The sequence below is a fragment of the Bos taurus genome, chromosome 22 (assembly GCF_002263795.3).
Source record: "Bos taurus isolate L1 Dominette 01449 registration number 42190680 breed Hereford chromosome 22, ARS-UCD2.0, whole genome shotgun sequence".
Lineage (NCBI taxonomy): Eukaryota > Metazoa > Chordata > Mammalia > Artiodactyla > Bovidae > Bos > Bos taurus.
In genome coordinates, this window is record NC_037349.1 from 49,201,118 (window position 1) to 49,216,441 (window position 15,324).

Here is a 15,324-nt window from a genome sequence, read left to right on the forward strand (position 1 = left end):
CTTGAAGAGTCTTTCCTATTTTATTACTTTCCTCTATTTCTTTGCATTGATCATTGAGGAACTAATACTTCCAAATAACCCAAGATCGGGGGAAACAGATGAAACAAGACTAGACCTGTATTCAGAAAGAACGTAGCAGGAAGAAAATTACAAAGAACAGCGGAAAACATACTTTAAGAGCAAAAGCAAAAGTTGATTCTTTGAAGCATAAATGCTATTTCATCAGAGAGCCACCATCACCACAACCACCACACTGGCTAAAGCAGACCCTTCCTGCCCACCCCTGGGGCTTACTCCCTTGTTTACAAGGTTCTTACCCAGATCTGAAGTTAGTAACCATTCAACCTTAACCTGTCTCTCCTTTTAGACTGTTGCTCCTTGAAGGCTGGGATTCTGTCCATCTCATTCTCTAACGTATCCTTCAAGCCTAAAAAAATGCCAGCTGCCCAACAGACGCTCAATAAATGTATGCTGAATTTTTAAAAATGAGCCTGTTTTTACTAAAAAAAAAAAAAAAAACCTACTAGAGAAAAATACACATGAATAAAAAAATCCACTGAAGTACATTAGTTCCTATTCAGTATGTTTATGTCCCATATCTTCAATACATCATCATTTACAAGCACATATTGAAGTTCTCTATAGACTGAGCTTTCCCTGACTCAATAAATGTCAAGAAAAGCCAATGTATTTGCCAATAAATGTTAAAAAGTTAAAAACTTACACAAACCAATATGTGATTCACTTTTAAAATAATCATGGAAGCCAGTTTAAGGGGGGAAAAATTTCTCATCCTAGTTGCTCCTTGGGAAGAAATAAATCTTCATAGCATTGATGCTAAAAGGAACTAGAGGATTCTAAATTAAACATCTTTTAAAGTGATGTCTGAGATCAAAGGGACCAATATCACTCTCACTCACTCATGAGAGACAACCTAAGGCATGAAGAAAAGAAACGGCCAGCCTTTCCACTGGGCTCTCACAGGGGAAGAGGACTACTGCTCCTCATTGCAAAAGATACCAGGACTGCACAGCAGTTCTCAGTCTCAGCACTGTGGACATCTGGGGACAGATAATCCTTTGTTGTTGGAGGCTCTCTTGTGCATTGTTAGGAATGTTCAGCAATATTGCTACCACCTCCATCCACTAGATTCTAGTGGCACCTTCCCAGTTGTGACAACCACAAAACATTGCCAACTGTCTCCTAGAAGGCTAAATCACTCCCTGTAGAGAAGCACTGCTTTTAGCACAAAGTCAAATCACTAAAGCAACAGTTATTTGTAAGCACAACGACACCTCTTTTCAACCCATCTGAAATTCTAGCCCTGTGCTCCTGACAGATTTGATTTTGACCCTACTCAGCATGATGAGGAAAATTTTGGGCCATCTCTGCAACCACAGGAAAGAATTACCAAATTCTCAGCAAATCAGTCACAAAGCAGGTACTTCTGAGCAAAGGCAGAGAGAACAGTAAAGTGAAAACCATTTGGAATGCTAGTTGAGTTTCTGAATAAGATATAGAGAGTTAATGAGAAAACATAAAGTGAATACTTGGCTTTACTAAAATCTTACAGACAAGGTAATGTCTAGAATAATTTCACAAAATCAGAATTTTAAAAATCTAAATTAAACCCAAGGATGCTGATGGAAACCACATTCTGATCTTTAAAATTTGCCTCTCCTATGTCTTCTCACTTTTACACTCATGAAATAAAAGACTATCAAACAATATGAAAGACTGCTTAAACAGACTACAATAAAATACAGAATTTTTTTCTAACAACAAAGAGCACTGTGAGCAATGTTGAGATAAGTCACTGACCAGATGCTATTAACAACATAAATATCAGTATATCCAGAATACTTACACAAACACTTAAACATGAAAAGCATCATTACCACAGTCAAAACTGGCATCATTACTTCAGAAATCTGAGCTGACTCTTGAACTATTCCCCCGCTTTCTGCAAGCACTCAACTTCATTATTCCATATTCCAAGAAAACATCGACTAACATTCTATGGCCTTATGCCAAACATGAATGCTGAATCACGTACTCAGCTTGACTTCCCCCATTCCTTCCATCCCCCAGAATTCCAAGAGCAACCCCACACCCAGCCACCATCACACATTAAGAAAAGAAACCCTGCTGCTGCCCGAGGAACAGAAGGTGGAGAGAGAGCCAACTCCTGTCTGGAAATGGCTGCCATTCCTGAGGAGCCACACACCACCCGAGGCAGCAGGTGGACTGGCAAGCGGCAGCCTGCAGCCAGCTTCCTGAGGAGACAGCCGTTCCTTCCAGACTCTGCCAAAGGCCTCAAGAGACAACAGGCTAGTCACTCTTTCCTCTAGAGTTCTCCAAGAGCCTCTCAACTCTCTAGTAACAATTAAAAAAAGAAATGAGATAGGCATTAAAAAGAGAATGAAATTTTGCCATTTGCAACAACATGCATGGACCTGGAGGGTATCATGCTTAGTGAAATAAGACAGACAGAGAAAGACTCATACTGTATGTTATCACTAATATGTGGAATCTAAAAAATAAAACAAACTAGTAATTTAACAAAAAAGAAACAAACTCACAGATACAGGAAACAAACCAGTGGTTACTAGTGGGGAGAGAGGAGGAGGTGGGGGCAAGATAGGGGTAGGGAATTAGGAGGTACCAGTCACTATGGAGAATCCCAGGGACAGGGGAGCCTGGTGGGCTGCCGTCTATGGGGTCGCACAGAGTTGGACACAACTGAAGTGACTTAGCAGCAGCAGCAGTAGCAGTCACTATGTATAAAATAAATAAGCTACAAAGATATATGGTACAGTACAGGGAATACAGGCAATATTTTATAACTATAAATGGAGTATAATCTATAAAATTTTTGAGTCACTATGTTATATACCTGAAACTAACATAATATTGTAAATCAACTACATCCCTGTCTGAAAAAAAAAAAAAAATTAGCTGGGGATATGAATGGGAAAACAGAGGCAATAAATTTTTTTTTTGCTTGTTTCCCAAAGTATGAGCAATCCAAACATAGGAAAAATAAAAAGAGAATTAAAGACTCAAGCAAATTACCCCTGGAAACTTAAGAATCACTAAACGGCCAGTGCTTTCTCCACCTGCATTCAGCACTATGGGGGAGTAAAGTGGATCCGCATGCTGCAACTGCTTGATAGGTGTCAGAGCTGGAGTTGGTTCAAGAGCCATGTCAATCCATGTCAGGCTCCCTGCTCTTCTGGACAGCTCCAACTCACAGTCTCTCTCAGGGAGGCTAGCCGACAATCTCCTGGCATCTCCAGTGAACCTGAGGGCTGAGAGTTAACAAGACCTCTGCCCCTACAAAGTGAGGATTTAGGGAGAATAAAGAAAACAAGCCTGCCTGCAACTCTGGGGGACTGTAGTCCTTCCCTCTGGAGTTCAGGCAGGTAAAGCCCCGCATTTTCCTCTGGGAAATCCATTTTGAATGGTGACAGAAGCACAAAACAACACACAAATCTTCCTATATGTGCAAACTCCACTAGGGCCCCCTGAAAGAGTACCCACAACGAACAAGAGGAAAATAGGGCATATCTGCTGTTCCTTTTAAGAAGGAATGGGCAAAGAGTAACACCAACAGCTCAAATTCTGCTACTTTTATTTGAGAGAGGACTTAGGTACACACACTAAGGTGATCATCTTCCGAAATTTGTTACTGTTGTATCTGTTAAGAGAGTAGAAGACAGTAAAACTGGTCCTATGAACAAACAAAAGCTTTCCTTGATGAGAGTACAGTGGAAAGGCGGGGGCGAAATCCACATAACTCAGTTTATCTTTTCATTCTACTGATGAATGCTTTGAAGTACTGAGGCATGACCACAACACACACACACACACACACACACACACACACACACACACACACAACTTCCCAGAAGGATTCAGTAGTTGAGAAAGGGCCAGTCTTCCACAAGCAGAGCATCAGACATCATGCTGGCAAAGCACAGCAGGCAAGAGAGAAGTAAAGTACCTTTACAAACTCCCAAAATTAGAGAATACTGCTCCAGCACAGATTTCCTCCACAAAATGCATTCACATATAATTGAAACAGTGAAACGATTTCCATCAGGCTCTTAATAATGATAAGAATTTCTGATTTGAGAGCAGAATACAAGGTAGGTTGAAGAGTGGATGCTGTGGAGGGCAGGGCTCACCTATCAGTTCCCATGCCCCAGAGAGCAGCATTGAAACGCATGCCTTGGCAAAAGAATAAACTACTGCATGTCACTGAGCTCCTGGACTGTCTCATTAGCTTAAACCTTAAATGTTAACTCTATGAATGCAAAAGGCCGGACAGTAAACTCAGACAGGTAAAGCACTTTCTGACCACATTAGAAATAAGATAAATCTTAAAAAAAAAAAAAAAACTTTCCTTAGGGTCACAGAAAAGAAAAGACAATATGCATCTACCTGGGAGCACGCTGACGCTTTGCTTCCTGACTAAAAGACCAGCTGGAACATAAGTACAACCTCTCTAAGCTGGAGGAGCACTCGCCAGTGGCTCTCCCAGGATCTTTCACTCCACAGGGGAAACACTCCATACATCTCTACCATATATGATCACTGACGACGATAAAACCTCTCCTCCCCTCATCTTCAAACACAAATTCTGTGCCTAAAGAAGTTACCTATCTTTATATCCCACTTGGCTTCCCTTCATACCATTGTACTCCTTGGTCTGGATTCTGACACCAGACTCCAAAGGGTCTCCCTGCCTCTGATTACTCCCTCTTCGATCCATACCACAAAAAGAGCTTTCTGAATCTAACCATGTCACAGTCTCCACCCACCCAGGATCTCCTAAAATACCTTAAAGCTGCCCCTTCTACCCATAGGATATAGTCTAAAACACTTAAGGCCTTCCCTGATTGCTAGCATCCAGCCTTCCTTCCGACCACCGGGTACTTCCCTCCAACACCTGTACCCACACACCCTCCACTGCCTACTCTCTAGCCTCAGCTCTCGAGGTCTCAGGCCTTGGCTGAGGCTGTGTCCCTCTTTCCCTACCTCTTCATCTAACAGTTTTGTGTTAGACTCTAATAACTTACTTCTTTCTAACCCATAGCCTCTTTTGGGTCCCCACTTAAAGGTCAGCCTCCAGAACGCCTTCTCTAGGTTTCTTCCTTTTTATTTCAGCATGTGCCCAACTGCTAAGCTGTAGTGTCTGTCAACATAGCTGCAGAGAGAAAGTTAATAGCTGCTGCTGTCTCTCTTGGTAAGTTGCTCAGGGAACTTCATTTAAGCCTGGCACATTCTGTTTCTGTATTCTAAACTGGACCAAAGATTCTCTGAAGACTTCACGAGATGATTCAAAAAATGCTGAAAAACCTTCTCTTCCAGAAGGTTTCTGGGTAACTCTGAAGTCGGGGCAGGCACGGTAGTGGGGAATAACTGTAGTCCCAGCACAGGTCTGTGGTGAGTCTGCTAAATATGCACCCCACCCCATGCCCCGTCATGCCCAAGTCCATCTAAAACGGCGCTGGTCACTAGCTCTGCTCCCAGAAGCACTGGAGCCCAGCCTATCTGCAATGCTTGTTATCTTTTGGCTAGATTTATTCATGTTACCAATATTACTCATTCAGTCCTCAAAACGGTAAATACAAGACACTACAAGTATTCCCATTGTACAGATGAAAAAAACGTCCTCCACAAAGCTATTAGTTTGAACTCAGGTGGCTGATCTGGCTCCGGAGTCCTTGCTCTTAGCCACCACCCTGCACAATTTCTCCTGTACTCCCATTCCCCTTAAAGTTATAAAGGAAGAAGACAGAGTTCAGAAAGAGTCACATATGTACTGTGCCTTGATTTACAACAAAGAATAAAACAAAACTCTAATGCAGAGTAGCTCAATTAACCATATTGGTGGGGGATGGGGGGAATGAAGCTTGACCCTAACTCACACCACACAGAAATCAATTCCAGATGTATCCGAGACCTAAATGTGACGGTAAAACATGAAACATCTAGAAGACAACAGGAGAATATCTTCATGACCTTGGGGTAGACAACTATTTCTTATACAAGGCACAAAACAAAAAGAGGAAAAAATGATAAATTTGACTTCATTAAAATTAAAGCATCTATAGATCAAAAATTAAAAAAAGATTATGACTGTAAAAAATACACAACTAAGAGACTGAAAAATCAAGCAATATAAATGGGAAAGGTGTGTCACATATATATTATCAAAAAGACATCCAGAAATAAAAAATTCCTATAAACCAACTAAGAAATTTATGAAAGAAAGAAAAATGGTAGAAAACATGGGTTTGGGCACTTTATAAAAGTGAAAATGATCGTGAGCATGTGGAAAAGAGCTCAACACCTGAAGTAATTCAGTTCAGTTCAGTCGCTCAGTCGTGTCCGACTCTTTGTGACCCCATGAACCGCAGCACGCCAGGCTTCCCTGTCCATCACCAACTCCTGGAGTTCACCCAAACTCATGTGCATCGAGTTGGTGACGCCATCCAGCCATCTCATCCTCCTTCTCCTCCTGCCCCCAATCCCTCCCAGCATCAGGGTCTTTTCCAATGAGTCAACTCTTCACATGAGGTGGCTAAAGTATTGGTGTTTCTGCCTCAGCATCAGTCCTTCCAATGAACACCCAGGACTGGTCTCCTTTAGGATGGAGGAAAATGCAAATTAAAACCACAATCAGATACCAATCCCCCCCAACCCCTTGGATTGCGGGAAGGAATGTTAAAGGCCCTACAAAATCACTCTGAACAACAGGGTCAAGGTCTGACATGTTTTCCTGATGTAGGTTTACGAAACAGACCCGCCCCCAGCACACTCAAACTCTCTGCCCCTTGGTGTCCCTAAGCCTAGCACACAGAAAGGAAGGACAGGAACAAGTACCAAAATCAGCACTACTCCATTTCTAACACGGAGGTCATCTAAATACTGACATAAGCTATGCTGAAAAATCAGTCCAACAACAGATATTCAAGTTTTCTCCAAAGAAAGTGACACGTTTCTGGGGAAGAAAAGGAAGACAGAAATACAGAATACAAAGATCTGGCTTGAGGGACTTCCCTGGAGGTCCAGTGGTTGGGACTTGGTGGTTCCACTGCAGAGGGTGAAGGTTTGATTCCTGGATCTGGGAACTAAAATCCCACAGGCCGTGTACCACAGCCAAAAAAAAAAAAAGATCTGGCTTGAATCCGTAATTTAAGGAATGCTGCTCGTCATCTATGTTGAGAACAAAACGCTGAAATGCAATAGAATATTCTATTAACACTGTCTTGTCTGTCTTGGTGCATTCAGTTGCATGGTCTAACTGCTTCCAAGGTCTGATTCACAGCCCTTTTCTCTGTTTCAGTGATTCCTCTTTGTTCCTAAAAACATGCCTTCCCTTCCTGGTCTTCGTCCAGAACAAGAGAACAACATATCTAGAATTCAGGTTGCAAACTTTTCATTTTGTGGAAGAGAACTTAAAGGCTCAGCAAGGACTTTCCCAGGATCACAGAAGTGTAGCTGAAGACTGCTCCTCTCTATCACACACTAGAGTGCTGGGGCAAAGGCTTTCCCAGGCCACAGCAACAGCTTTAGCCAGTATGGACTGCCACCTATCTCTCCTGCACCATCAGTTTCTCCCTCCCACCCTGATCAGTCCCACTGGCAAAAAGAAAGTTCAAAAGATAAAACCTGTTGTCCCCCTATTCTGATTGGAGCCCCTATCACTGCACTGAAATTGATCATTTTGGGCACAAGGACCCCCACACTGCTAAATCCAATGTCAATTCTTAGTCCTCATACTACTAGGACTGTTGGTTGGCTTATCTAACACAACTGATCACTTCCTCCTTGAAATGACTTTTTTTCCTATCTGGATCCCATAAAATCTTCTCTTGGGTGTTCTACTACCTCAGTGGCCATTTCTCTTCAGTCTTCTCTCCTTAATCATCCTCATTCCCTCCTCACTTCTGCTGTCAACTGCTTAGTCGTTCAGACCATTTCTCCTGTTCCTGGAATAATCTTATCCTGTCCTGTGATTTAGGCACCATGCATTGGAGGAGGAAATGGCAACCCACTCCAGTGTTCTTGCCTGGAGAATCCCAGGGACGGCGGGGCCTGGTAGGCTGCCGTCTATGGGGTTGCACAGAGTCGGACACGACTGAAGCGACTTAGCAGCAGCAGCAGCATATACAGACATGCCCCATTTTTTTTTTTAACGTAGAGTTCTCCTCTGAATTTCAACTCAGTAGTCTAACTGCCCTGTGGACATTTCAACTTGGAGGCATAAGACATGTCAAACTTGTTTCTCCAAAACCAAACTCCTGTCTGTCTCCAATCTGTGCCTCGCCCCTGATCTTCCTAACCTTAGAAAATGGCATCTTAAAGTTGTTCAATAAAAACTCAGAATCCATCCTTTTCTTCCCTGTTACTCTGACACAATCTGTATCTATTTCATTAACCAATTCTCTTGGCTCTATCTTCAAAAACATACCGAGAATGCAACTACTTCTACCAACTGCACCAAGCCATCATCCTTCCTGCCTTGAATTCTGATATATCTTCCTAACTGGTCTCCCTGATTTTGCCCTCATCTCCCTAACGGTCTGTTCCGTACATATCAACCAGAGTGATCTTTCCTCTGTTCAAACCCTGCAATGGCTCCCATCTCACAGAATAAGGCCCCACACATAAGCCTCCCTCATTATTAATCCTCCCCAACACAGTGGTACCTGTTACTATGAATGAACCTACACTAACACATCATGTGATACACACACAGTATCACCCAGAGTCCAGAGTTTACACTAGGGTTCACTCTTGATGTTGGACAAATATATAATGACATGCATCCACCATGGAAGGCCATATAGAGCAGTTTTACTGCCCTAAAAATCCTCTGTGCTCCACAGATTCATCCCTCCTCTCCCTCAAACCTCTGGTAACAACTGATCTTTTTACTTTTATTTTTTAAAATAAAAGCTTAGAAAAGTAAAAATGAAACACCATGGAATTTTGAAACAATCCTGGTTTTGAAAAATTTTAAATGGCACATGCAAAAAAGAATGCAATGGGATTCCAGCTTTGTAGAAATATACATCTGAAGAGAAAAATAACTGAAAAATAAGACATCAATTCTCTTGCTATCTCTGGCTGATAGAATTCTGTGTGATTTTTATATTCTTTATAATGTTCTATATTTCCAAAATTTAATTAATAGGTGCATATGACTAATAATCAGAAATTTATTGTTAAATAGTAAACTCAACAAGCAGTTGGGCATCACAGATTTTGAAATAGTATCCAAACTCCAGACACACTCTTTGAAGAAGGATCTAGGATATGAGGCAATCACAGGGTTCATAACATTTACTTAAAACTATTCTTAGAAGAGAAAGAAAACTAGGCTCAAAATAGGGATGTCTAAAGTGACAGAAAGGCCATAATAAACAGTGAAAACTACAACCTCTATAACCTATGCTCCTTGTGAAGGGCCCTGGGGGCTTCCACAGGAGGGAGAAAACATTGGCTAGGATTCCCATTAGACTGCTGCGACTATTCCTCCCAAGTGACATTCTTCATGACACAAAAGCCGCCCACTCTGATCTTAGTTTAAAACTCTGGAGGTTCCTGACACTTCTTCCACTTCCAGCTGCAAGACTCCTCCTGCAGACTGCTGGTGCTTACTGATACACTTGGGATTCACAGTGTGAGTCTGAAATAGCAGCTGTCAGAACTCAAGCAAATAGACCCAGGGCTCCAGGTATATCTCGAACCACCACCACTGGCCTTACATGCTCAAGCCCCTACCTAGCTCACCCCAGACCACTCTGCCCTTTGCTCCCTGTCCTCTAGCCACCAAGGCTTCCACCTTCCTGAGTCTAAACAAGCAGAGCTGGTTCCCATCCCAGGGCCTTTGCCCTGGCCCTATGCCTAGGACACTTTACCCCTGATTCTTTACACTGCAAGCAAAGAGGACAAATAGAAGCGGGTGAGAGAAACAGCACAAGTCAAACTCCCTGCAGGAGACTACAAGACGCAGGGGTTGAGAAGGAGATCCACTTTCCTTACTCAGGGGTCCAAGGTGAAGGGGGTCACAGTTGGCATCTAGGGGGCTAGCTTTCTGTCAATGAGGTGGCTATGAAGCAGGTTCTGGAAGGCACTAAGCATGTCACACCCCTAGCTGCTGTGCAAGGAAACTAGTGTCCTGATGCGCCATGGAAAACAGACAAGAACAGAATGAAATGGGGCGGGGGGGAGGCCTGTGTTCTAAAGAGATGTGCCCATCAAATCAGTCTGTGTCCAGATCCTGACTCACTTAAATAAACCAGGACTTCTCCAAGTTTTCTGCTGAGGAGTCCTGAATTCCCACAGAAAATGTTCTTATCCCTTAGGGCACCATCCAAAGCATTCAAACTCCACTCTCAAATTTATTTGAAGAAAATCTAATTTTATCTTAAAACTTCATGTGAATACTGATTTCTATGCCCAAACTTTCATTATATAGAAAAAATTTTTTTCAATCCATACCAAAGCACTGAACCCCCAAGCCCTGACACTTCTCCACTAACTTCCCAATAAAACTGACACTCCAGCAAGTCACGTTTATAGTGAAGCTCCATAAACTCCGAGTATCCCTTCCACAACCTAAGGAACCAAGTTTGGAAATAAAACTCCTTGGTAAGCAATCATTCCTAGAATAGCCAGTAAATGGTTTAAGCCTGTAGTTTTTGACTGGGGCTTGGGTTTTACAATGAAATTCCTATTAAAAAAAAAACAAAACCCTACTCTTGTCTTAGCTGAACAAGGCTGTTCACAACATGGGCCAAACAGCTCGGATGAGCAGAGGGCTCTCAGAAGAAAAGGGTGGTGGAGGCCCCAGTTCTCCTACCAGAAAACCGAGAGAGAAAATAGCAGAGAAACCAGCACAACTAATGAAGTAAAAAAATACTAGAGGGAAAGAAATGGGGCATCTGGTTTTTCCTTGTAATAAATACTCCATAAGAATAAGGGTAACCTAAATGGACTGGTGGGGGAGGGGAATCTCATTATTCACTACGATTGTTATACACCTGGAGAACAACTGAAATTTTGGAGGGAAACCAAGAATTGAATCCAGATGAATATTAATGAGAAATACATGAAGTTCTTATTAAACGAACATATTAAATTCTAAGAATCTCCCCCACCCCCCAACCTTTACTGTACATTTAGGCCCAGGTTTCCTGCTGTTTTTCTCTCCTGTCTCCCTGCTGCAAGGAGATAAGAAACTACCTTGGGGAAATGATATTAAGATTTTTACCATTTGCACAGACAGACCCTTGGAATTATTCCTTGGTCTAGATACTCTATTACCTACAGTTGCCAAGTACACAAAAGGAAGAATCTATTGTAGGCCTAAAGGGTGGAGTGACATTGAGAAAGACAAATCAACCAGCAAATCAACCAGCAAAACACAGGTACATGAAAATACATCATGTATCACCCATCCCACACTCTCACATCAAATGCAACACACATTAAGTAGTAATTGAAAACAAACTTTTTTTGTAAAGGCCAGATAATTCTAGGAGTTTCCTTCATCTAAATATTTCTAAGCACCTTACCTGGATCAAGAGATTAGAGCTCATGCTCAGCTAGAAGAAAATGCTGAGCCAAAAAACCACTGCACAAGGAAAGCCAATTTCCAGACAGAGCAGGTGTTGAACCTCTGCCTCTAATAATGACAGACCCCAAAAGAGCTGACCTCTAACTTTCCCCATCATTCCAAAACAATATACAAAAGAAAAACAGGAATGACACGCCAAAACGTCTCACAACATGCCACAGGTCCCCTCACCTGTTATGAACAAAAGGCACTATCTTCTTCCCCACTGTTTTGAAGACAAAATCATGAAACTGTTCCCCAATAGCCAAAGCCACCAATGTTCTATCATAGCCAGTTCTCAGACTAATGTCTCACGAGTCAGCTTTGGAAGGTCAGTATCAAGGGGTAGACAATGCTCCAACTTAATGTAGCAAAGCTAAAAATATCTCTTAACTCCCCCATTCACTCACTATTCTGTTCCTTCCATCTTTGCAAAGGTTTCATTATCCTCCCAGGCTTTACTTAGTCCATCTTCAATCTGCCCCACATAGCCAATAAGTCACCAAGTCGTATAAATCCCACTGCAACAAATCTTTGTATTCCTCATGTGCAGATCAACTGACTCAAAGTTCAAACCCTCACTGACCCTTCCCATAAAGCTCCATCATAGACCTAATTGGTTTTCTTGATCTGCAGGCCATCTCTGTTGTATACTGCTAGAATAACATTCCTAAAATAAAAGGTCTAATTGATGCTCCCCCAGTAAAACCCTCCATCAGTCCCATGTTGCCCCTAAAACAAATTCTAGATTCCTTCATGATCTGACCACAGGTCATCACTCCAGGCTCACTCTGGTCATCCTCTTAAAGTGCTCAGTTCTACACCAAGTAAGATAGCTCATCATTCCTACCACATGCCATGCTTTCCCTTTATTCATGCCATTACTCCTAATTGTCCTCTCATCTCTGATCAACAATATCACCAACTTCTTCCCTCAAAGCACTCATTAAGAAAGAACGCAAACATATCACAGGCAGGGAATTAGATGAATCTATGGTCTCAGAAGCAGCATGGGTTTGAAATAGGAGTACCACCTTGGAAACCAAAGGCCCAGCTTTGCCATTTTCTTACTAAGTTACACTGAGCAAGGCACTTCCCTTTCTGAGCCTCAGTTTTCTCATCTGTAAAATGCACCCACCCTACTTAACACACAGGATTACTAAAATAATCGAGCAAGACAAAACATTTCAAAATGCTTCTGAGGGGATGGAACTTCCTAAAGTAGTCCTTAGAAATTTAGTTTTAAGTGCTATTAGGAAAAAAATGCTTAAATGAGCTAAGCATAATCTTAAGAAGCTTGAAAGTAATGCAAAATAAACCACAAAGATGTAGGAGAATTTTCTAAAGTAGAAATTACAAAGAAAACAAACATAATATAGAGGATCATCAAAGCCAGAAGGCAGTTCTTTGAAAAGGTTAGTAGGAGAGTTCAGATGTTTGTGTCAACTGTAAGGAAGCACTGTCAAAGTGAAACACTTCAAATAGAAAGGGCTGTAGTAACAATTTCCTTTCTGAAAGGGTATCTCAGCTGCAGCACTACTGGCATTTGGGGCCAGATAACAGTGTGGCAGGGAGCTGCTCTATGCAGTGCAGGATGGTCAGCAGGATGGCTTATTTCTACCCACAAGAGGCCAGTGGCATTCCTCCCCCACTCCCAGAAGTCGTGACAACCAAAAATGTCTTCAGACTTTGTAACCTGTCCCCTGGGAGGTAAAATCAACCCAGGTTGAGAAAAACTGTTCTAAGAAAACAAAAGGGCCACATCACACTACACGAGCTAAGACTAGACTATTCATAGCTATTCCTAATTTTAGAATAGCTGGCTGCTCTGCCCATTAGAACTGCAGGATAACCAGCAAACCAAGGCAGCAAAGGCAAGACTGAAGAAAATAGGCAGGTCTTGGATGTTTCAGCACATCTGCACAGTGTTCAAGATGTTCGGGTCCTCAAGAGAGGACCAGAAAGCTGTAAGAACTGAAACAGTGGCAGAGATGCCACAAGTAGCAGAAGTATCATTTTTATTTCAGGGGAGCAGGGGTAGGGGGTGGGAGGGTAGGGTTGTAGTGTTCTAACACTATAGTGAAACATAAAAATTGTGCTTGCGAGGAACTCTGCTCAATTGTATGTGGCAGCCTGGATGGGAGAGGGGTCTGGGGGAAAATGGATACATGTATATGTATGGCTGGGTCCCTTCCATGTTCACTTGAAACTATCACAACATTGTTAATCGGCTGTACCCCAATACAAAACAAAAATTAAAAAAAAAAAAGCGCTTGAATCAAATTCCAAGAAGTAAGATACCCTAACGGGGCCAAAGGAGACAGTACCTATGGAAACTTTTTCTTACTCACTCTGAAATTCATAAGCAATAAAAGGAAATCATTTCAAAATTTTAAAAAGTTATTTCATCAATAAATACATTTTCTTTTTTAAAAACTCCAATACAATAAGTACATTATTCTGAGACAAATCACAAATTCTTGCCACTTTTAAATAAATAATAGTAAAGTTCTCAAATTTATACCATACAATTCTTGAATAATTAAGAATCTGACCAGGAGAAAAGAATCCAAGAAGCCAAGGGGGAAAACAGTGTGTATATATCCATTATAGTCACCTGCAGCATCTAAAACCCAGTCTAAACCTGATGAGAGTTCTAGAGGTGCCTGCACACATAATTTTGAGAAACCAAATGATATAAAAGCAAAAAGTGATGCAGATACCTAGGGATTCTAACACCATCTTAAGAACCATGAGAGGCAAGCAAAACAGTCTAATGGGATACCCACACATCACTATCCTCCGTTACTGCTCCTCATTCCACTTCACGGACAGGAACTATACAACCAGTGGTGGGAGGCCCCAGTGGACAGGCTAGCAGTGGACAGCAAACGATGCTGTCCGGGTGAGGGCAGGGAGTAAAATGGTAATTCGCCTGCCAGAAGTAAACTGGAAATGGGGCAGAGACTTCTCGATAGTTTACGTGAAAGAAAATTGGTCCCTGAACCGTATGGCAGCTGTTAGGATGATTGAGAACTAAAGACATTAACATCAACAAAGAAAAAGGAGAGATGTTTATTCTCCTGGAATCTGGAGGATGACAGGAGTGCATCTTCACCAGGCTCCAGCAGGTCCAAGGAATGACAATCTACTGCAATTTCAGGTATAAAACTGAATACTGGTGTGTTATAAAAAGGCAAATTTTATTCCTAGGATAACAGGAAGCTTACGAACGACTAAATCCTGTGCCATGAAAGGCTAGAATTAATTGAGAAGCTGGTCAGATGACCTAACACTAGACTAATGACGAAAGGAAAAAGTCTACTGCCACTTCAACAAGTTGGGAATAGGCGCTCCCGGTGATGTGACTTGGGTGGCGGAGTGGCGGGCCTGCTACTGGAAAGGAGCGGAGCTCCTGGGAAGATATCCCCCCCACCCGGCCACCCTGGGGAAGTCGTGTCGGTGTTGCCGGCACTCCCAGGAGCCCTGGCCTCTGAGTCAGATATAGCCGAGCAGAATAGGAGGGCTCTAACGCCAGGAGGACTGCGGTGATGGTGTGTGAGGACTGATTCCCAGAGCCTTGCCTGACCTCTGACCCATCAGCATGGGGAGGATTGGCATCTCCTGTCTTTTTCCCGCTTCCTGGCATTTCAGCATCTCTCCAGTGGGGTGTCCCCGAATTCTGA

General features: G+C 42.3%; 1 protein-coding gene across 5 annotated transcripts in view; it reads right to left on the reverse strand.

The window, feature by feature from the left end:
- RAD54L2 (RAD54 like 2) overlaps positions 1-15,324 on the reverse strand; it is a 109,688-nt gene that overhangs the window by 32,639 nt on the left and 61,725 nt on the right. The window lies entirely within an intron of this gene.